This window comes from Mesoplodon densirostris, chromosome 12 (assembly GCF_025265405.1).
Source record: "Mesoplodon densirostris isolate mMesDen1 chromosome 12, mMesDen1 primary haplotype, whole genome shotgun sequence".
In the NCBI taxonomy this organism is placed as follows: Eukaryota; Metazoa; Chordata; class Mammalia; order Artiodactyla; family Ziphiidae; genus Mesoplodon; species Mesoplodon densirostris.
Window position 1 is genome coordinate 51,832,961 of NC_082672.1, and position 24,140 is coordinate 51,857,100.

The window sequence follows — 24,140 nt, forward strand, 5'->3', positions numbered from 1 at the left end:
TCAAAAAGACACATGCGGGCTTCCCTGGTGGCGCAGTGGCTAACAATCCACCTGCCAAGGCAGGGGACACGGGTTCGAGCCCTGGTCTGGGAAAATCCCACATGCCGCGGAGCAACTAAGCCCGTGCACCACAACTGCTGAGCCTGAGCTCTAGAGCCCGCGAGCCATAACTCCTGAGCCTGTGTGCCACAACTACTGAAGCCTGCACACCTAGAGCCCGTGCTCCGCAACAAGAGAAGCCACCACAGTGAGAAGCCCACGCACTGCAACGAAGAGTAGCCCCTGCTTGCCGCAGCTAGAGAAAGCCCATGTGCAGCACTGAAGACCCAACGCAGCCAAAAAAAAAGACACATGCACCCCAATGTTCACTGAAGCACTATTTACAATAGCCAGGTCATGGAAGCAACCGAAATGCCCATTGACAGATGAATGGATAAAGAAGATGTGGTACATAGATACAATGGAATATTACTCAGCCATAAAACAGAATGAAACTGGGTCATTTGTTGAGACGTGGATGGATCTAGAGAGTGTTATACAGAGTGAAGTAAGGCAGAAAGAGTAAAACACATATCGTATATTAATGCATATATGTGGAACCTAGAAAAATGGTACAGATGAACCGGTTTGCAGGGCAGAAATTGAGACACAGATGTAGAGACCAAACATAAGGACACCAAGGGGGGAAAGCCACAGGGGGGTGGGGGTGTGATGAATTGGGTGATTGGGATTGACATGCGTACACTGATGTGTATAAAGCTGATGACTAATAAGAACCTGCTGTATAAAAAAATAAATAAAATTAAATTAAAAAATTAAAAAATATATAAAGGCTCAAAAAAAAAAGAGAAAGATGGGGAGTTCTGGTTCAGATACTTTTCTAAAGGAAATGGAAATTGTTTTTTGCTCTTAAATTTGAAACAGTTTTAATCCAAACCCATTGGCCATGAAAGGCATAATTGATAATAATAAGCCATATTATCTATTGGACAGAAACAAGCATATACTGAATTGTGTTGGAAATCTCTACTTTAGGATAGAATTTTTGCCTGTTTTAACTAATCCTTAGCATATTAAAATAAAATTCCCCTTGAGAAACAAAGAAACAAAAAAGAAATACTGCCATTTGCAGCAATGTGGATGGACCTAGAGGATATTATGCTTAGTGGAATAAGTCAGACAGATAAAGACAAATACTGTATGATATCACTTATATGTGGAATCAAAAAATAATAATAAAAATGAATGTATATGCAAAACAGAATCAGACTCACAGATATGGAAAACAAACTTGTAGTTACCAAAGGGGAGAGGGATGAGAGGAGGGACAAATTAGGGGTATGGGATTAACAGATACAAAGTATATAAAATAGATAAGGAACAAGGATATACCCATATACTATGGGTATGGCATAAGGAATTATACCCATTACCAGGTAATATCCTATAATGGAGTATAACCTGTAAAAATACTGAATCACTATGCTGTACACCTGAAACTAACATAATATTGTAAATCAACTATTCTTCAATTAAAAAAAATAAGCCAGGGTACCATGAGTCAGAAAGCAGTCTAGACACCAGGAGGTTTCCACTGTAGAAGGATTTCTAGTTACCTCTGTCCAAAAATGTCTGCTGCATATGATTTCTGAATGCTTGAAAATTCCTTTAGCAGTGGGAAAAATCTATAATAATGTTAAAATTCAAAAACTTACATTTTAAAAAAATATAAAGAGCCTCAAGTAAAATAATGTCATTCTTATTTAATTTAAATAAAGTTCAGATTCTTCACCCTAGGGACCAAAAGTGGGCAATCAGTCCTTTTGTTTCCCAGTAGCACAGCAGAGATCTGGTTAGAACATTAAAAAAAGATTTTACTCAAGGCTAAATAGCAAAAGGGATGATAAAAGGGAAATGAACACAGTTTTTGAGACACAGATTGCATCCATGATTAAGGATTCATACCATTAATCAGAAAACCCAGGGAAAAAAATCCTTTGGTTATCCTCCCTCCACCTGGTAGATGGCATTTTGACCTCCATCAGCCAAGCATGCACTTAGTTTAGGAATCTAAATTGAGAGAGGCTGTCTCCCTCCCTGTATTCTGACCAGACTTCTAGTTTCCTGTCTGAACTTTCCAAACTCACTCACATGACTGACCCTCCAAAATGACCTCCCTCTTCAGGTGAGAGGTGTGTTCATAAGATTGAGATCTGACCCTGACCCTTGCAAGCCCCAGCAGAATATCCTTCACATCAGAATACAAGACATCAGCCCTACAGCTCTAACATTTATACACAACTGAGGAACAGAGAATCATGGCTGGTGGGGGCAGGGGGGTTCAGTGGAAAGGTACTGTCCATACAAGGGCCAATATTAGCTCCTCTGACTGGAGAAGGACTGTTTGAAGGAGAAGTGAGGGGAAACTACAAAACGTGGAAATGAGCAGAAGGGTAACTATAGGGTCAAAAAATATAACTCATGTTTTCCAAACAGGTAGTAAGGAGTGCATCTGTATTTCTTTGTGGGAACTCCAGGCCCTTTGCTTCTGAGACCCCCTGGGAGTCTCACATGTTGTCCCTAGAACTCGTCCTGTGGCCATCCTGGGACACTGCCCCTTTTCCTCTGATGCACTCTGGCAATGTGTCCTATTGCATCCCGCTGAAGTCCCAATACGGGGCACCACTCACCACTGCACCAGCCTGGCTGTGCAAGTCCCCGGATGCCACCATTAGGGCACACTCCTGGCTCTTCTCCTGCCATAGACAAGTCCCAGATCCTTTCTGGGGAGTCACTAATATTGATGTTTCTGGAGACTCATGATCTCAGCTTTTCACAGACAGCATAATTTTAAAAACAAAACTACGTCTTTTAGTTCTTGCTGGTTTAGTTCTTTCAGCCCCTTTGCTCAGAAGAGGATTCTAAGGGGCTGAACTTGGGAAGCGAGTCCATGCCAGACTTACTATGCTCAAAATCACTTCTCTCCTCTACCCCTCCCTTTGTCCTTGAACCAAATGTCAAGTCCCTGACCCTGGGAATCCATTATTTCTCAGCAAGCCCTTGGGTTTCTCAAGATCCAGACTCTGGCAGGCTGCCTCCCCTCCTCCGCCTCCAACATGCTCAGATGTGTGTATCCCAGAGCCCATCTCTGTTAGGCTTATGTTGGGACCTCTGTTATATATGTTTTGTCTGCCTTACTACTTTTCTGCTACCAGGTAGGTCTCTAGACAAAGTTAAAACAAAGCATGAAAAATGTAGGGTCATACAAGTAAAAATACATAAAAAAACAAGAAAAGAAAAAAGAAAAGGTGAAATAGTATGAAAATAATCATCAACACTGTGTGTAAGTAGGGGGAAGGGATAAATTGGGAGTATGGGATTAACAGATGCATACTACCATATACAAAATAGGCAAAAACAAGGACTTACTGTATAGCACAGGAAACTATATTCAATATCTTATAATAACCTATAATGGAAAAAATAGAATACAGATACATATATATATATATGTATAACTGAATCACTTTGCTGTACACCTGAAACTAACTCAATATTGTAAATCAACTATACTTGAATTAAAAAAAAAAAAGACCACCACTTTTGTCTTGGAGGGATTGTTTCTTTTCCATGGGATGCAATCCAGTGGAACTATAACTCAAGGATCTTGCTCTCCCCCAGGCCAAGGTCAGGGATGAGACCAAATTTTCATGATTTGATGATCTCTCCATGGAAGCTGAATTCTTAAGCAGAGTGGAAACAACAACAAAAAACAATCCCCCCCCCAAAAAAGCTGTGTGTAACAGCAGTGATTTATAATGTTTAAAAAATATCACTGCATTTAAAAATTACAGAACCAATAGAACATTATAGTTTGAAATTGCTTTGACTTTATAGTATATTATGTTGACTTTAAGTAAAGGAGATTACCCTCAATAATGTAGGTGGGCCTTATCCAGTCAATGAAGGCCTTATGAGCAAAAACAGATTTCTAGTCAAGGAATTCTGCCTCAAACTGCTGCCTGAGTTTCCAGCCTGCCTACCTGACCTACAGACTTCAGACTCCTCAGCCCCCACAACTGCTTGAGCCAGTTCCTTTATTTATTCCGTAAATGAATCACTTCATATTTACAATATGTATCTTATTGGTTCTGTTTCTCTAGAGAACCCTGATACAACTTGCTTTACAGATCAGAATAATTTTGAACATTATATATGGTACATGTTCCAAATTAAACTAGATTCAGTGATCCATTGCTTGTTTAGTAGCATATTGTTTAGCCTCTACATGTTTGTGTCTTTTGCAGGTTTTTTTTTTTTTTAATAGTTGATTTCTAGTCTCACAACAGCGTTGTGGTCGCAAAGGATGCTTGATATGGTTTCAATTTTTCTTAAATTTACCAAGGCTTGTTTTGTGACCCAGCGTGTGATCTATCCTGGAAAATGTTCCATGTGCACTTGAAAAGAATGTGTATTCTGCTACTTTCAGATGGAATGTTCTGCATATATCTATTAATTCCATCTGGTCTTGTGTGTCATTTAAGGCCACTGTTTCCTTACTGATTTTTCTGTCTGAATGATCTGTCCATTGATATAAGCAGGGTGTTAAAGTCCCCCACTACTATTGTGTTACTGTCAGTTTCTCTCTTTATGTCTGTTAATACGTACTTTATGTATTAGGTGCTCCTATGTTGGGTGCATCTATATGTACAATTGTTTATCTTCTTGGATTAATCATCCCTTGATCATTATATAATGTTCTCCTTTGTCTCTTGTAACAGTCTTTGAAGTCTATTTTGTCTGATATAAGTATTGCTACCCAAATTTTCCTTTGATTTCCATTTGCATGGAATACCTCTTTCCATCCCCTCACTTTCAGTCTGTGTGTGTCTTTAGATCTAAAGTGAGTCTCTTGTAAGCAGCGTATATACGGGTCTTGTTTTTGTATCCATTCAGCCTTTTGATTGGAGCATTTAGTCAGTTTACATTTACAGTAATTATTGATATGTATGTTCTAATTGCCATTTTGTTAATTGTTTGGGGGTTGTTTTGTAGGTATTTTTTGTTCCTTTCTTCTTCTTTCCTTCTCTTCTTTTGTGATTTGATGACTGTCTTTAGTGCTATGTTCAGATACCTTTTTCTTTTTCATGTGTGTATCTATTATTTGGTTTGTGGTTTGTGGTGACCATGAAGTGTATATATATATATATATATATATATATATGATTGTTTTAAGTTGCTGATCTCTTACTTTCAAATGCATTTTAGCAGCCCTTCATTTGTGCTCTCCTCCCCTCATGATTAATGTTTTTGATATTATATTTTACATCTAATTGTTTTGTGTATCCCTTACTGCTTATTGTGGATATAGATGACTTTACTACCTTTGTCTTTTTATTTTTAATATATATATTTATTTATTTTTAAATTTATTTTTGGCTGCATTGGGTCTTCATTGCTGCACATGGGCTTTCTCTAGGTGCGGCGAGCAGGGGCTACTCTTCGTTGTGGTGTGCGGGCTTCTCATTGCGGTGGCTTCTCTTGCTGCAGAGCACAGGCTCTAGGCACGCGGGCTTCAGTAGTTGTGGCTCGCAGGCTCTAGAGCGCAGGCTCAGTAGTTGTGGTGCACGGGCATTGTTGCTCCATGGCATGTGGGATCTTCCCAGACCAGGGCTCAAACCCGTGTCCCCTGCATTGGCAGGCGGATTCTTAACCACTGCGCCACCAATGAAGCTCACTACCTTTGTCTTTTAACCTTCCTACTAGCTTTGCGTGTGGATGAATTCTGACCTTTACTATATGTTTGCCTTTACCAATGAAATTTTTCACTTTGTAATTTTCATGTTGCTAGTTGTGGCCTTTTCTTTTTCACTTAGAGAACTTCCTTTAACATTTCTTATAAAGCTGGTTTGGTGTTCCTGAACTCTTTTAGCTTTTGCCTGTCTGTAAAACTTTTGATCTCTCCATCAGGTCTGAACAAGAGCCTTGCTGGGTAGAGTATTCTTGGTTGTAGGTTTTCCCTTTCATCACTTTAAATATATTGTGTCACTCCTTTCTGGCCTGTAGAATTTCTGCTGAAAAGTCAGCTGACAGCATTATGGGAGTTCCCTTGTATGTTATTTGTTGCTTTTCCCTTGCTGCTTTTAATATTCTCTCTTTATCTTTAATTTTTGTCATTTTAACTACAATGTGTCTTGGTGTGTTCCTCTTTGGGTTAATCCTGTACGGGACTCTCTGTGCCTCCTGGACTTGGATGTCTGTTTTCTTTCCCATGTTAGGGAAGTTTTCAGTTATTATGTCTTCGAGTATGTACTCAGCCCATTTCTCTCTTCTCCTTCTGGGACTCCTGTAATGTGAATATTAGTGTGCTTGATGTTGTCCCAGAGGTCTCTTAAACCATCATTTCTTTTTTTTTTTTTTCTTTCTGTTCAGGACCAGTGATTTCCACTAGTCTGTCTTCCAGCTTGCTGATCCATTCCTCTCTATCATTTAGTATACTGTTGATTCCTTCTAGTGGATTTTTCATTCAGTTATTGTATTCTTCTTCTGTTTGGTTTTTCTTTATATGTTCTCTTTGTTTAAAACATCTAACTTCTGGCTGTGTGTATCCATTCTTCTCCCCAGTTCTTTGTTCGTCTTTACGATCACTACCCTGAACTCCTTCTCAGGTAGACTGCCCATCTCTACTTCACTTAGTTCTTCTTCTGGGGTTTTATCTTGTTCCTTTGTCTGGAACACATTCCTCTGTCACCTCATTTTGCCCAGGTTGCTGTTTTTATTTTTATGTATCTAGTTAGTTATGTTTCCTGACCTTGGAGAACTGCCTTTTGAAGGAGGCATCCTATATGTCCCAGCAGCACACTCCCCTCTCATCACCCAAGCTATATACTCTAAGGGTTCACCCTATGAGGGCTGCATGGGCCTTCTGTTGTGGCAGGCTGACTATGTTGGTCATCTGGTAGGCTTGGTTGGCCCCTGGTCTGGTTGTTGCCAGACACTGCCTTTTTACAGAGGCTTCCAGCCATTGGTAGGTGGGGCTGGCTCACAAAGCAGCTGACTGCTGAACCCTAGGGGCTCCAGGGCTTATGCTGGCTCACTGGTGGGCAGAGTCAGGGTCCAGAAAACTCTGGACCACCCACCCTTGGTGGGTGAAGCCAGGTCCTGGGGTTAGTGCTGGCCTATTGGCAGGCAGAGCTGGGTCCTGGAGTCCGGCTGCAGGACCCAGGAGTCCCAGAGCTGGCATCAGATTGCTGATTGGAGGGGTGAGGGGGAGGGGTGTGTGGCCCCTGACATGGCTCGGTACAGGGTCTGGGGTGTCCCAAAGCTTGTGTTGGCCTGCTAGTGGGCAGGGACAGGGACCAGCTGGTCCCAGGGCAAGGTGTGGCCTACTGATGGGCAGGCTGTGGGATTGTGGTTTTCTTGAGACTGGTGTCTGCCCCCTGGTGGATGAGGCTGGTCTAAAGTCTAGAGCAGGCTCCCTGGAGGGGAGAGCCAGGGCCCAAGGGATTCTGGGATTGTTGGGTGGGCCTGTGTCCTGGGCCCTATGGTGGGCAGGGTGGTGACCAAAAGTAGTTGAGGACTCAGGAAGCATCTAAGCTAGCCTGTCTGCTGATCAGTGGAGCTGTGTCCCCACCCAGTTAGTTGATTGGCTTGAGGTGTCCCAGCACTAGTGCCTATAGGCTATTGGGTGGGGCCAGGTCTTGGCTCTAATGAACTAGAAGGAGGATTCCACAATGGCACTGGCCAGCATCAGTGTCCACATGGTAGATGGAGCTCCCTAAAATGTCCGCTGCCAGTGTCTACATTCCCAGGGTGAGCTGCAGTTGCTTCCTGACTCTCCAGAAGACTCTCCAAGATCAGCAGGTGGGTCTGACCCAGGCTCCTCTCAAATTATTGCTTCTGCTCTGGGTTGCTGAGTGTGTGAGATTTTGTGCGTGCCCTTTAAGAGTGAAGTCTCTATTTCCCTCGGCCCTCTGGGACTTCCGAAAGTAAGCCCCACTGGCCTTCAAAGCCAAAGGCTCTAGGGGCTTGTTTTCCTGGTGCAAGACCCCCATGCTTGGGAGCCCAATGTGGGGCTCAGACCTCTCACTCATTTGGGAGAATTTGCAATGTAATTATTCTTCAGTTTGTCAGTCACCCACCCAGGAGTATTGGACTTGACTATACTGTGAGTCCGGCCCTCCTACCTATCTTTTTGTGGTTCCTTCTTTATGTCTTTAGTTGTAGAAGATCTTTTTTGGTAGGTTTCAGTGTTTTTCACTCATGGTTGTTCTGTGGATAGTTGTGATTTTTGGTGTGCCTGTGAGAGGAGGTGAGCTCAGGGTCTTTCTACTCTGCCATCCTCTCTTCTTCATCTTTTTTTTATTTTATTTTATTTTTTTCTTTTTGCGGTATGCGGGCCTCTCACTGTTGTGGCCTCTCCCGTTGCGGAGCACAGGCTCCGGATGCGCAGGCCCAGCGGCCATGGCTCACGGGCCCAGCCGCTCCGCGGCATATGGGATCCTCCCAGACCGGGGCACGAACCCATATCCCCTGCATCGGCAGGCGGACTCTCAACCACTGCGCCACCAGGGAGGCCCTCTTCTTCATCTTTTAAAAAAATCCCTGAATAATATGCCACCATATAGATATACCACAATTTGTTTATCCATTCACTTTTGGTTGCTTCAAATATTTTGGCAATTATGAATAATACTAATAACATTGGTTGAAACACTGATATAGTGGTATAAAAACCTATACAAATTTGGAATAGGTTGGATAAAGATAATTATATAAAATAATGTAGAATAAGGAGGTATCACCAAAAAATTAAGAGGGAAGGTTTACTCAATAAATGTAATACAGATAACTAGTTGACAATTTGAAAACAGCAAACTGTTTAGGACTTCCTTTTACATACTTGGCCTACTTAACAGTTCTCTCACTGTCCATAAACTGTTTCATAAAAGGATTCCTTCATTCACCAAAATAAAAGATAAATGGAGGGTAGTGAGTAGTAGTATTGATCCCTTTCCCAGAAGGAGCTGCTGTTTTGTGGACAGTGTGGTACTCAAGTAGACAGGACCTGACCAGTATGTTGCTACTGTAGACTAGGTAGGTCCATCAATAAGTAGGGGTGCAGCACAAGTCAATTCTGTAACTTCCTGATGCATCTATAGCAGTCCCTACAGTAGTAACATGTAGGACCAAAGAAACTGTTATTTTCTTGTTTCAGTTAGGAGAGTTTAAGCTACGTTTTAGTAACAACCTCAAATCTTAGTGGTTTATAAGAACAAAGGTTTATTTATTGCCCATGCTACATAGCCATTACAGTGAGGCTGGAGGCTTCTGTTCCTTGCTTTCCCACTCTGGGACTCAGGCTAATGCTTTCTTCTCCAATACTGCCAGTTGCCACAGCCAATAGAAGGAGGGCTTTGAAAGGTCTTGTATTAACAATCAAATGCTCTAGCCCAGAAGAGATCTGCTCAAAATTCATTAGCCAGAACTAGTCACATGGCTCTATCCAACCACACGTTTACTAAGCCCACCCATGCCTTGAAAAGAAAGGAGGGGAACTATATTTGTGGTGGGTGGTAGTTTTAAGAATTTAGTACCAGGAAAGCTTCGTCCTCTATAAAGGATAATTATGTTTTTCCTTTTCTGATAATGAGAATTTTATAACTACCAATAATAAAGCTACTTAGGTGCCAGGAATTCTACATATATATTTTTTACTCCTTAGGATAATTGTATGGTTTCTACCAGAAGGGAAGACTGTGGCTTCATGAGGTTATTTAGGTAACCTCAGGTTGATAGACTGAGGTTGACAGACTATGTTTTGGGCCAAATTTCACAGTAGGTCATTTGCTAGCTCCTATGATTAGCACACTTGCTTCTTCCTTTCTTTTCCAGCTTTTAAAAAACTCTTGTATTAATCTTAGGCTTGTGTATATATATTTTTGTGTTATCCCAAATATTCTTAAGTACCAGGGAAAATTATTTATAGCAAGCGTTACAAAAGTATCAATATATGTATATATATATTATTTTTTGGCTGCGTCAGGTCGTTGAGGCATGTGGTACCTTTTATTGCAGTGCGCAGTCTCTTCGTTGTGGCACTCAGGCTTCTCTCTATTTGTGGCACACAGGCTTTTCTCTAGTTGTGGTGCTCGGGCTTCTCTCTAGTTGTGGTGTGTGGGTTTCCTCTCTCTAGTTGTGGCGTGTGGGCTCCAGAGCACATGGGCTCTCTCGTTGAGGCACACAGGCTCAGCACTTGTGGCGTGTGGGCTTAGTTGCCCCGTGGCATATGGGATCTTAGTCCCCCAACCAGGGATGGAACCCGTGTCCCCCACATTGAAAGATGGATTCTCTACCATTGGACCACCAGGGAAGTCCCCAAAGTACTAATATCTCATATAAATAACTCACACAAATTGGAAAGGAAACATTAAAACTTCAAAAAATAATTGGGAAAAATTATGAACAGATATTCCTGAAAAAAAAAAGAGAAGGAAATCTGGTTTTATAGAAAGCAAAACATGTTCAAATGTAGTAGTTAATAACAAAAAATAATAAAAAAACCACTTATATTAAAAATTTTTTTTAATTATCCAATTTTGGCAAGGTTTTGGTGTAACTGGGCTACTCATGTATTATAGGAAGCAGTATAAACTAACACAGTTATTTGGGATATAACTGGAACCCACATTAAGATTCATAAAAATGATCACTTTCTTTGACTCAACAATTATGAATATTAATCCCAAGGAAAAATTTAAAAATAGGAAAATATTAAATATGTAAAAATGTTTATTACAGTATTAATTTCACAAATAAAAACTGAAAGTAATATGGTGTGGTTATGTTATGAAATGTCTACTCAATGAAATATGCTGTCATTGAAAATTATAAGTATGAAGACAATCTAGACATGAAGAAATATATATGCTAGATATGTTGCATGATTACAAACATGAAAAATGTATATATATCATGACAAAAGAATATACAAAGAACAGTGAGAATGGCTGCTCTATGATGTTGAATAATTACTAGCCACTTTTTCCCCATTTCCAATATTCATTTAATACCTTTATATGATTTTCACAGTAATTATAACTTGAAACAATATTAAATATACTTCATTGACATGGCCTCTACAATTTACTAACTCTAAGGAATATGCTTTCATTCAGTAAGACACATAGGAAAGTAAGGAAGACAGTAATCTTAAGGGCATAGGTAGCTTTCATGGAGAAACAGTAACAAACCAGGACTCATGAAGATGGGAACATAGGTCCAGAACTGAGAATTTATATACAAGGACACTGGATCTGGGTGGGTTTGCCTACACTGGATCCTGCCTAGGTGGGACTTACATCATGGAATAGCAGAGGAGAATTCATGCTCTTTCCTCATCATTAACTTTCAAGAAGAAGGGAAGAAGAGTTAGGTCAAATGTCCTTAGTTCTTAGAAGAATTTAGAATTCTTCTAAAATTTACCAATCAAATAAGTCTCTTTACTTGCTCTGCACTGAAGTAAGTAAAGGGATGGACAGAGGCCAGGAGTATTACACTAATTGGGCTCTTTTAACATGGAAAAAATTTGGGGAGTGGAGAACATATTTGAAAATAAGAAAAACTAAAAATAAATGGAGTAAGCACTCAACTCCAGAAGCTACAAAAAAAATCCATAGAAAGTAGAATAAAAGAAAAAATAAAGATAAAATCAGAAATTAAAATGAAAACAGAAAAATAAGAGACGATTAATAAAACCAAAAGCAGTTTGTTTGAAAAGACCAATAAAATAGGCATACCTTTCATCAGGTAATCAAGAAAACAAGAGAATGGCATTAAGTGAACAATATTAGAAATTTTAAAGGCAACATAACTACGGAAGTTGTAAATATTTTTAAAATCAGGAACATTTTATTAATTTTGCCAGTATGTCTGAAAACAGACATAGTACTCAATTTTCTAGAAAAATAAAAATCACCAACACTCATTGAAGAAGAAACAGAAAAACTTAATAGAGCAATAACTGTTAAGAAAATTTTATTGGCATAAAAAAACTCTTACTCCTCTAAAAGGTACAAGGCTGTTTTAAAATGTACCCAGGATTTGTCTTAATCAGGTAGTAAGACATTAAGACACAAAAATTACTGTCATGAAGGAAGAAGTTTTTATACTTTCAGATCCCTAAAAATAGAAGGTACAGCATGCCAAGCAGGGAGGCCACAGAGGAAAGCACCAGGGATGATCAAGAGGCAGAAGAAGCAAGGGGGAAAGCATGCCCAGATCCTTTATTGTGGTTTTTGGTGGGAAGCAATGGGTGAGGCATGGCAGGCAAACTGAGCACATTTAGAATTGGATAGTTTGAATAATTTTGGCAGGCTCTGTGCTATAAAGGGGTAGTCCCTAGTTGTCTAGCACCTGGCCCTAGGGTGATTTACCACAGGGGGATAGAAGTCCCAGACTGCAGCACTCTGATAAAAGGAGGAAGTTATAGACTCAGGATTGGTTGGTTTGCACAACAAAGGTATGTTCAAAGGCAAATTATCTGTTATCTCTAGGAATAGCTAGTCCAGGAAGGAGCAGTCCCTCCTCAAGTACATAAGGCCCCAAGATGTCAAGGCATCATAGAATACCAAAAATAAAAAACATGATTAATATACAGGTATAGGTGAATTTTACCAATCCTTGAAGAAAGAAAAATTCTATCTTTGCAAACTGTCCTAGAGAATAGGAAAGAGGGAAAGCTACCAAACTCACTTTATGAAGCTGGAATAACCTTGACACACAAAGCAGAGTAGAAGAAAATAAAACTTTAAGTAATCTCATGAACACATATGCAAAATATTAAATAAATCATTAGAAAATTGAATATAGCATTGTATTAAAAAGATCAGATAAGATTTATAATAAGAATGCAAAAATGATAACTTTAGGAAACTATTAATTTAATTCACATATTAACATATTAAGTATAAATACTGTATGATTATCTCAAAAGATACATTTAAAAGCATTTGATAAAATGCAGTCCCCATTCATGATTTTAAAAAACTTCTCAGTAAAATATTAATAGAAGAGGATTTCCCTAACCTGATTATTTGGTATCCACTAAAAACATACACAAACAGTATGCTGAGTGGTTAAACTTCAGAAACATTGCCTTTTAAAGTTAGGAACATGAGGGACTTCCCTGGTGGTGCAGTGGATAGGACTCTGTGCTCCTAATGCAGGGGGCCCGGGTTCGATCCCTGGTCGGGGAACTAGATCTCACGTGTATGCCATAACTAAGAGTTCGCATACCACAACTAAGAGTTCGCATACCACAACTAAGAAGCCCATGTGCTGCAACTAAGGAGCTGGCAAACCACAACTGAGGAGCCCTGGAGCCACAACTAAGGAGCCTGCTTGCTGCAACTAAGGAGCCCGTGAGCCACAACTAAGACCCCACACAACCAAATAAATAAATAAATATTTGAAAAAAAAAGTTAGGAACATGATAGTACTCAATACTATCATTCCTATTATTCAGTGTTGTACTGGAGATCCTTGCAAATCCACTGAGATTTTTTAAAAAAGAATAAGAGTTTTAAGATCCAAAATATATGCTTTACATTTCTTAGTTACGAGCAATAGATGCTGCTGACTCTGGCTGATTAAGCAGAAAGAGTTTGTTACAAGAATATTTGGCAGCTCACAGAATCATTGGGAGAGTTGAAAAACCAGGCTTAAGGCTGAATTTCCAGAAGTGCCCATAACACACTGTAGAAATAGTCTGACGAGGAATCCTTTGCTGCCACCATTGAGCCCTGTTACTGTTAGATCACTGTCACTTCTGCTCCTGCAACTTGACTGCAACTGCTACCCCTGCTAATACTGATGCCAGCTCTGCTCTATCACTACTGTTACTTCACTGCTGTCACCACTACAGTATCATTAAATGCCTGCTCCTCAGCTGCAAGGAAGGCTGGGAGGGAAGTCTGGAATATTTTAAGCTCCTACAGAGGAAGAAGTCTTAGTCTTACAACCAGACTCATAAAGCAGGAAATTTCCTTAAACATAGAAAAGAGTTCAGATGCTGGATGGCTAAAACAAATGACAAATGTCCACCCAGAAAGAAAAAGTAAAAATTGTTGTTATTTGAAGATGCTACAATAATCTACATGGAAAATCTAAGGTATTTTATAGGCAATCTTGTAAAATTCACGAAGTTTATAACATAAAAATCAATGGCATTGCTATAAATCAGCAATAAAAAATTAAAAACCTAATAGGAAAAACGGATACTATTTACTATAGTAAACATACTATAAGGTACCTGGACCTAAATCTAACAAAAGATGTATACATTTTTTAAGAAGAAAACTATAGCATATTATGAAGGATATAAGGAAAGCTTGTTAAAAATGGAGACACATACTAGGTTCTTGTTTGGGAAGACTCAATTTCAGCATATGTCAATTTCCAAAAATTTGATGTCTAAATTTAACATAATTCCAATAAAAATCCCACCTGGATTTTTATGCAACTTGAGAAATTGATTAAAATGCAAATGGAAGAGTAAATATCAAAAAATATCCCCCCAAATTCTGAAAAAAACGAACAAGGAGGTGGGACTTTTTTTTTTTTAAAATTTATTTTTTGGCTGCGTTGGGTCTTTGTTGCTGCGCGCGGGCTTTCTCTAGTTGCGGCGAGCGGGGGCTACTCTTCGTTGCAGTGCGTGGGTGTCTCATTGTGGTGGCCTCTCTTTGTTTTGGAGCATGGGCTCTAGGCGCGCGGGCTCAGTAGTTGTGGCTCACGGGCTCTAGAGCGCAGGCTCAGCAGCTGTGGCGCACGGGCTTAGCTGCTCTGCAGCATGTAGGATCTTCCCAGACCAGGGCTTGAACCTGCATCCCCTGCCCGAGCAGGTGGATTCTTAACCACTGCGCCACCAGGGAAGCCTGGGACTTACTCCTTAAAATACTTAGTAATTATAAAGTTTTAGCAATTAAAATAGTTTGGTACTGGTTCAAGAGTGTTCAAAGAGATCAGCTGAGTGAAACAGAAACTCCAGAAATAGACTCGTGCCTTTAAAAGATATTTATCTATAACAAGTGATATTTAAATCAGGGGTGAAAGGATGGATGAGTTAATAAATAAGATTGGAACAACTCACTTTCCATACAGAAATTAAGATCCCTACTTCACACAAAACACAAAAGCAAATTTCAAATAGATTAAAGAAAGCTCCAAGTGTAGAAAACCAAAACTTTTAAACTGCTTGAAGAAAATATAGGCAATATCTTTAGAATCTTGGGTCACAGAAAATGTCTTAAACTAAAAACAAAAACAATAAATCATAAAGGCAAGGAACTAAAATTTGGTACATTAAAATTTTTTTTGTATGACAGAAGACATATAATCAAAGTGTAATAAAAAGCACGAGTAACTCAATAGGAAGATGGCCATAGTATATGAACAGAGAATGAAGAGACTAGGCAATCCAAATGATTTATCAACATGTGAAAAGATGCTCAACCTTATCGGTTATTAGGAAAAAACAAGTAAAATAATAATGAGATTTCATGTATTATTACTAACTAAGGATTGGCATGCAAGTTGAGTAAAGATAAATCTCTTAAACTACTGGCATAAGTATAAACAGGTATAATGACTTTAGGAGAACAATTTGGAAGTAGGCAATAATATTTAAATAACTTCTAGGTTTTTAGAAACTCTTGCTTATGTACTCAAAGAGACACATGCAAAGATACTCATTGTCACTTCATTAGTAACACCAAAAAAGAAAAAAAAAAGGAAACAAATGTCCATTAATAGGAAAATGAACGAGTAGAATTTTCAGTAAAATGTGGTAATCCATAGATTGAATATTGAATAGTGGTTAAAAGGAACTAAACAGATCTAAATAGATCAATATGAATAGATGTCAAAAATATTGAGATGAAAAAAGCAAGATGCATAATAATTCACACATTATGAAACCATTTTTGTAAATTGAAAACATATGTAACATTGTACATATTTATATATATAAAATGTTCATTGATAGATATTTATACAAAAGTATATAATAATTAGCTGGAAAGATACACACTAGCTAGCCCCTAAGATAGCCCCCAATGAATCCTGCCTCCTACACTTCATGCTCTGTTATAATTTCCTCCCCTTGAGTTTGGCCTGGGCTTAGTGACTTGCTTGTAATGAAAAGACTGATGGGAGGTCACTTCCAAGATGAGGTATAAAAAACTGTGACTTCTCCTTTGTTGGCTCTGGCTCTTCTAGCTTTGACGAAGCAAGTTTCATATTGTGAAACTTTGCTGCTCTTTGTGGCAAAGAACTGAGGACAGCCACTAGCCAAGAGGCAGGAAGGAATTGAAGCCCTCACTACAACAGTCCTCAAGGAACTGAATCCTGCCAACAACCACTCAGTGAATTTGGAGGTGGATTCTGCCCCAGTTGAACCTGGAGATGACTGCAGCTCCAGGTGACACTTTGACTGAGGCCTTGTGAAAGATCCTGAGCCTGAGGATCCAGCTAAACCACACGGATTCCTGACACACAGAAACTGTGAGATAATACATGGTGTTGTTTTAAGTCACCAACTTTCGGAGTAATTTGTTATGCAGTAATAGATACTAATACTCACACCAAATTATAAGGGTTACAGCCTGGACTGGGGAGGAAGGAGTAGGAGGGAATGGGATTAGAGGAAAAATAAAGGAGAATTTAAAAAATTACTTTTACAAAAATGACTTTAAACAAACACTACAAAATGTTATTTGTTAAAATCTGGGTAGTAGATACATGGGTGTTTGGTACATTATTGTGTTTTTCTGTATTTTCTTTATATCTCAAAAAAGAATAAATGGCCAATCCCAGACTATCAAAAAACCTAGGGCAGGGCTTCCCTGGTGGCGCAGTGGTTGAGAGTCCGCCTGCCGATGCAGGGGACACGGGTTTGTGCCCCGGTCTGGGAAGATCCCACATGCCGTGGAGCTGCTGGGCCCGTGAGCCATGGCCACTGAGCCTGCGCGTCCAGAGCCTGTGCTCTGAAACGGGAGAGGCCACAACAGTGAGAGGCCCGTGCACCGCCAAAAAACAAAAACAAAAACAAAAAACAAAAAACAAAAACCTAGGGCTGAGATGCTATCTTCCAGCTCTCTGGATATCAGAAATATACCTTTTGTTTTCAACTTCAGTTCCACAAAGTTGTTGGAGCCTCTCTTGGTGTATTTTTTAAGTTATTGCTTCATTTATTCTCTATAGGGCTGTTTGTAGGAGATAATGGAAAAGAGAGTGAGCTCATTTAAATTCTAAATTCAAAATCACCAGATTTCAGGAATGATGACTCTATAGACAGGAGGAATTAAAAATGGAAGGGGCATTGATTTATTTTTGAAAATTATTTCATGCTACATTGAAAATTCAAATTACCCAAGCACATGCCAAAGAGGTGTAATGAGATAAATGTAATTATCCTACAATTCAGACAAAACTCCTGTTCCGTGAGAAAGCAGCATTGGGCTACTTACATTTTTCGTCCTTTCTTCTTCTGACCTTAAGATAAACCAACTTTAAAAATGTTTATTTCACAAGGATATATTAAATGGTATATGATAAAGTAGCAACTAAATTAATGGATGTGTCATTTTCATTACACTTGCTACCTACTCACTGCTCCTCATGCATTCTGGTGGTTTACTATAACTAATCATATATATTTAAATCATATGGGACTATAAAAAAGATATTATTTGTGATAATTTAATAATCATGCAACTTCAAATGTTAGGCTTTACTTTTAAGGATCATTTCCACATTTCATTCCTTTTCTTTGGATTAGCCAGCCATTTTATGAGGGCCATCTTGTGTTCTTCTTGTAGAAAATCCAGTATATCAGTGTTTCTTTCAATTCATAATGAATGGTACAATTAAGATTTAATTAGAAGCACACTAGTACAGGAATTGAAAGCTACTCTGAACCTGTAAATGAAACGTTACACTTTTAAATTGTTCACATGTTGCAACCCAGCCTCTCTAAAAAGCTGCCATATGTAAACTTAATTTGAGATGGAGCTTTTTAAAATAACATGATTGCTTGTTACACTGAGCCTCTTTCTTGTCATGTGCTCACCAAAAAAGCTCATTTTATCTAAAGAAAGACTCACAGATGCTTCAAGGAAGAAAAGGGGAATTTTCACTACATTTGTTTTAAAAAGAACATCCTGTACAAGTATTTAAGGGTGAGGAGAAGACTTTACACTCACTAATGCATGTCCTACCTACTTCTCCTCCCTGCTTTTCATAGCTTTACAAAGAAGCACATTTGGGAAGTGATTTGTCCATCATATATGAATCAATTCTGAATAAATATGTAGCTTTATATTTATTTTTTGTAGCTTTATATTTAAAACAATGCTTTAGAAAACTAATATTTCCTGTTAGAATTTGTGTCTTCAATACTGCTTTAAATCCCATTAACTTCTTTTCAAACTTAGATGTATCATTTCTAAGACTGAAGTAGAGGGTACATTTAAAGATGATGTTGCAATTATGGGTTTTCTCATTTTAATTGGGATTAATTAATTTTCTGAAAGGTAGAATGGAATAGCCACTTAGTGTAGAGGTTTGAGTCTTGGTGAGGTGAGGGAGATGAGTTCAAGGCTGCTGAAAATACCCTACTGACATGTTTTGGCTATAGGAAGAGGAATGGCTTTGTTCCAAAGTGGATTTCGGGCAATTATATGTACAACTGCCTAGGGCTTAAAGGGCTACAAGTAGAGAATTAGTGTCTTAGAAATTTTTCCTATCCATTTTATTGTTAAATCTGGGTCCAGAGGACCTAACCATGGGATGAAGCAGAGAAATAACCAAGTGCTTATGATCATTATGGAGATGAGGACTTGCAGGAAATCCTAAACATCCAAGGTCTTGATATTCACAAGATGATCTAGAATTCATGTTCTAAAGGGAGAGCATTTCTGGAAACAACTTATTACCCACAGGTCTCTGTCATTAAGGCATGGTAGTATCCTAATCAATATATCTTCTAATAATGGGGTAGATGATATTTTAATATCTTTTAAGAGGAAAGTAGAAGGATTTTCCAGAGATCATTATTTTAGAGAGCTGGCTAATTATCTCATGTTTATAGATCTCCAGGAAAGATGACTTTAGTAATCCTGAGCTTTAAATTTCTCTTTCTACAGTCTTTACAATATAAACAGAATAACAGCAGCCATATATACATTTATTAAAATCACATTTCTCCCAGGACGGAATTCATTTACCCAGAATTTATTTAACCAATCACTGTATATGTATATATCAATATTGATATCTGTATCTATGCATTAAACCAGAGCTTAAGATCAGCATGGAAAAACAGACTTGCTGCCCCAACTTGATATAATTCCATTCTAAAACAGAGAAATTTGATGTTTTAGGTAGCTTTGGGTCAGGTAAGTATATGATTTCCTTTCGACTTTATGAAATAGTGCAAATAGCTTATGTATCTTCAGTTCTTCCCTTACGGACTCCTAGATGTCTAGGGCTCTCAGGCTGGAACCCACTGATTTACAGGACGAAAACAACTGAGTCACTGCTTCTCCATTATGGTCATTTCAGACACTATGATAATTGAGTTGAATCTCTGCAAAACTGACCTGGATAATTAACATACATTTGAATTTGAAGATGGCTCAAAATCCAGGAATAAATTTGTTACAGTCAATTAAAGCTCTTTGTGTGGGCCTCCCTGGTGGCGCAAGTGGTTGAGAGTCCGCCTGCCGATGCAGGGGATACGGGTTCGTGCCCCGGTCTGGGAGGATCCCATGTGCCGCGGAGGGGCTGGGCCCGTGAGCCATGGCCGCTGAGCCTGCGCGTCCGGAGCCTGTGCTCCGCAACGGGGGAGGCCACAGCAGTGAGAGGCCCGCATACCGCAAAAAAAAAAAAAAAAAAAAAAAAAAAAAAAAAAAAAAAAGCTCTTTGTGTAAGAATCGTTCAAATAATGAGCTATATTTTTAAAAAACATACTTATGGTATATATTGAAGTGACCCCCAAAAGCCCAATTGCCTCAAAATTCCTCCTTTTACCCAACATACCTTAATACCATCCACTTCCTTTTCCACAGCATGGACTCCAGTAGGCTACTGTTTAAGATCAATTTTCCATGAGGAGGGCCTTGCAGTAGATACCTATTAAGTGTGCCATCCAGCCTCCCTTCTCTGCAAACTTCTCCCTTTCCCTTTCATCTACAGGATAGCCTCCAAGCAGCCATGGGTATAAATTATGAACCCTAATTTTTGTCCTGGCTACAGTTTGGGCTGAACAGAGATTCATCCTTGGAAAACTTCAAATTGGGAGTAAAAGATCTGGTCTTTGCCTAGGTTGAAATCTTTAATGCATGAGATATAAAAAATGGAGTTTGTTCAGCCATATTTTCTACCATGAAGACTGGGTAAAGAGATACATAAAGTGGGCAAGGACAGAGAGAGTGTCTGGTGCATAGTTTCAGTCCCATCCTGAGACATGGCCTTGGTTTGATCCTTATATTTTCCGCTTTTTGCTTGAGTTAACTTGAGTTGGGTTTTGTTTCTTGAAATCTAAAGAGATCCAACAGACAGACTGTCTTGATGGAAGCCTACTGTCAAGTCCCACAGTCACATTATTGCCTCTATCAGATCAGCCAGTAGTTAATCTCAAATACACAGAGAATTTCTGTCTCTGAAGATCTAGGAATACAAGCCAGGTACCCAGGAGAGTCAAAATGATATCTTAGTTCACATCTGACATGTCCAAGATTGATTGATTGATTTGCTGTAAAACCAAGTAATTATTTTAAATAGTTGCCATACCCTTTAAAATGTTAGCAGACTAACAAAAGGGAAAACAGATAGGCAACTATCTCCTCCATGGTACTCAGAAAAGCAGAACGGTTGTTTTTGTGTGGGTAATTTATTTCTCTAATTTTGGAGAGAAAAAAAAATGACGCAGTCCACAGTTTTATTATTCAAATACAGAAAGCATAGTTTTCCATTCTTCATACAAAGCTGAGGTGGACGCAGCTGGAAATAACTGAATAATTAAAATGTCAATCAGAACAGGGGAGATTAAGTGACTTTACTTGAATAGAGCAATTGGGCAGAATTAGAATTGGAAGGAAAATAAAATAGTTTACAAAAGAGGGAAAGCAAACAATTTAACATTGGCCGGGTCTTCAAGTAAGGGATGACAACAAGTGGTACTTGCTCCAAATACTGTCATAGGTAAACTGAAAAACATCTATTTCTCTGAGACATGGACATTCATACATTTTACCTTGTTTGTAACATTTGCTTCCTCCTGCTTCTGTTGCCATGTACACAGTGAATATGACTTAACTTTCAAAGAATACTTAAATTTTGATATTTAAAAAGGCATACTGTATAGAAATAGCACCTTATTTATTTCTCTAGTATCTATGTATCCCAGGAAATTTAATAATGGATAACAAACAATAAATAATAAAACATACTTTGAAACTGCCAATAGATACATAAAATCTATAGTATGTGGTTATTAATAAGAATTGAATAATTAACAAGATTTTTAAAATAGTGCAATCACCTTTCTATTTATAATTAGGTATCTGTATTAGTCAGGGTTCTCCAGAGAAATGGAACCAACAGGAGATATAATATAGATACAGATATAGATATATAGATATACATGGGGAGGAGGGAGGGATATTTATTATGAGAAACTGCCTCACATGATTATGGAGGCTGAGAAGTCCTAAGATCTGTAGTGGGTATAGTTATTGATGTATAGTTACAGTCTGTGTCTGAAGGCCTGAGAACCAGGAGAGCCGATGGTGTAACTCCCAATCTGAAAGCTGGCAGGCTCAAGACCCAAGAAGAGCTAATGTTGCAGTTAAAGTCCAAAGGCAGGGAAAAAAGTCAAGGTCCTAGCTCAAAGCAGTGAGGCAGGAGGAGTTTCCTCATACTCAACCCTTTTGTTCTCTTTAGGTCTCTGCTTGATTGGATAAGCCTACCCACATTAGGGAGAGCAGTCTGCTTTACTCACTGTGCTCATTCAAATGTTGGCTTACCCAAAAACACCATCACAGACACAACCTGAATAATGTTTGACTAAATGCTGGACACCCCATGGCCCAGTCAAATTGACACATAAAATTAACCATCACAAATCCACCCCTTGTAAACTTGGCACCCATGTGCATCTCCTTAAAACAAGCTTAATCTCTAAATAAAGACAATAACAAGGTCATAATTCTACCTACCATGATACAACTATCCTGCATATGGCCAGAAACACACTAACCACTTCCACAGAAGAGTAGGTAATGTCCTGGAATGGTGTTTACTCTTTTCCTTGATATCCCATAACTTAAATTCTATGATGTAAAATTAACGATACTTAAATACTATGACATAAAGCCAATATATCTTATTTTATATGATAAAGGAATAAGAGAGGGAAGAAAACAAAAACAAAGATATTTGAGATACGCACACACATACTCATAACAAAATAAGGAAGAGTACTCATGACAATTACATCCTCATTTCTATAACTAGTTATGTGGTCATAGCTGGTATTTATAACTACCTTCTTCCACTACCAATTTTGTATTCCTTTTGTCTTCAGCACTTCAGCTGATCATGGTTCTTTACCTGGTGGAGTGACCCAAATCTTCATTCCTGAAGGGTCTGGGTCATCAGTAGTCCTTCCTGGATTGGGCTGTTGTAATTTTCCATTGGCCTTAATCACAGGGCATGGTGATACTAAGGGATCTCCTATATTCCAGACATACTCTTCCTTACCTCCATTGTGAAGCAGCAGTCCAAGGCCCCCTTGGTAGTCAGGATCAGTCACCCCAGCCAACACAGACATTTCCTTCTTTGCTTACTGATTACAAAGCATGAGGAGCCCAGTGTGGTCAGGCAGCAGTTTTAACTTCCAGTTCAATGGAATCATTGTGTCTCCTGGTGGAAGCATTCCACCTTTTGGAACTAAGACCTCTAAGCTAGCAAAACATAAGGTCACATGGACAGGAAGCAAAAATTTTGCTACTAAGTCACTAGGGGTGATAGTGAGTGGTGACACTCCCCATTTCTACCCCTTGAGCCCTGGACCTGTGAATCCTAGCAATGGGAGAAATGGCATCATGTATTAGGTATCTAATTAACAACCAGATTTTCCTGTTGTATTAGGACATGGATTCGGCGATCAGAATTTGGTCACTGATAATGTACAAATACTGAACACACATATTAATGTGTATCTCTATTCATTTCTTTATTGAGCAGATATTTATTTAAAATATATTGAGGGGCTTCCCTGGTGGCACAGTGGTTGAGAGTCTGCCTGCCAATGCAGGGGACACGGGTTCATGCCCCGGTCTGGGAAGATCCCATATGCTGCGGAGCGGCTGGGCCCGTGAGCCATGGCCGCTGGGCCTGCGCGTACGGAGCCTGTGCTCCCCAACGGGAGAGGCCACAACAGTGAGAGGCCTGCATACCGCAAAAAAAAATAATAATAATAAATAAATAAAATATATTGATACAAACATGAAGTCCTAATAAGATTCATCTGTTAGAAATATACATTTACAATCAGATAGCCTGTCAGGTAAATGTAATTAAACTTCACTGTTTTAAAAATATCTTCTGGGCTTCCCTGGTGGCACAGTGGTTGAGAGTCCGCCTGCCGATGCAGGGGACACCGGTTCGTGCCCTGGTCCGGAAAGATCCCACATGCCACGGAGTGGCTGGGCCCATGAGCCATGGCCGCTGAGCCTGTGCGTCCGGAGCCTGTGCTCCGCAACGGGAGAGGCCACAACAGTGAGAGGCCCGCGTACCGCAAAAAAAAAAAAAAAAAAAAAAAATCTTCTAACACAGAAGCTATAAAATACTCTATTTAGGAGTAGGAGATTTGGAAATGAGATTGGCCACCAGAGTGAGTACGTGAAGCTCTCTGCTAAGTGTCATGAATGAACAACATGATTTATGTGTTCAGGTCATTTTAGTCAGGCATGCAAAGTTTATGGACATTAGGAGTTAACTTATTGCTTTTTGCATATTAAAGAATTAGGAAAATAGAAGTATAAGTTTCCACTGATATATTAATGGAAAAAGCATTT

The 24,140-nt window shown here is 39.1% G+C and overlaps 1 non-coding gene across 1 annotated transcript; it reads left to right on the forward strand.

The window, feature by feature from the left end:
* Positions 1–13,183: 13,183 nt before the first annotated feature.
* Positions 13,184–13,256, forward strand: TRNAR-CCU (transfer RNA arginine (anticodon CCU)). The gene has a single exon. It is a non-coding gene; the product is annotated as a tRNA-Arg (tRNA).
* Positions 13,257–24,140: the final 10,884 nt, after the last annotated feature.